This window comes from Lupinus angustifolius, chromosome LG01, assembly GCF_001865875.1.
Source record: "Lupinus angustifolius cultivar Tanjil chromosome LG01, LupAngTanjil_v1.0, whole genome shotgun sequence".
Classification (NCBI taxonomy): Eukaryota; Viridiplantae; Streptophyta; class Magnoliopsida; order Fabales; family Fabaceae; genus Lupinus; species Lupinus angustifolius.
In genome coordinates this window covers 15,442,663-15,443,267 of record NC_032009.1, presented here as the reverse complement: position 1 = coordinate 15,443,267, position 605 = coordinate 15,442,663, and positions in this window count along the sequence as shown.

Below are 605 nucleotides of genomic sequence, written 5' to 3'. Positions count from 1 at the left end.
TTTGAACAAAACTCCTTATGAACTTTTAAAAGGCCGCAAACCAAATATATCACATCTTCACGCTTTCGGTCGCAAATGTGTTATATTAAATAATGGAAAGCGGGCTTTAGGAAATTTTGATTCAAAAGCCGATGAAGGAATATTTTTGTGGTACTCGATGCATAGCAAAGTCTTTAGAGTCTTTAATAAATATTTAATGCAAGTAGAAGAGTCTATCCATGTACAATTTGATGAATCTTCTCCAAAAGAGAAGAGAAAGGTCATGTCTGATGACGTTGCAGGTGCTTTAGAGGAAGCATACTCAAAAGACGTGGATAATGAGAAAGCAATCAATGAAGAAGGTCAGACCAGATCTCAGGAGCATTCAGATATGCTAGCTGTGTGGAAAACCAAGAAAGCTCACCCAATTGACAAATTAATAGGTACGGGAGTGGTAATCCGTAGTTCCTTATGAAATTTTTGTAACTTTGTAGCTTTTGTATCTTAAATTGAGCCTAAGACCATTGATGAGGCCATTGAGGATGTACGCTGGGGTATAGCTATGCAAGAAGAGCTAAACCAGTTCGAACGTAACAATGTTTGGGACTTGGTCCCTAAACCTAAAG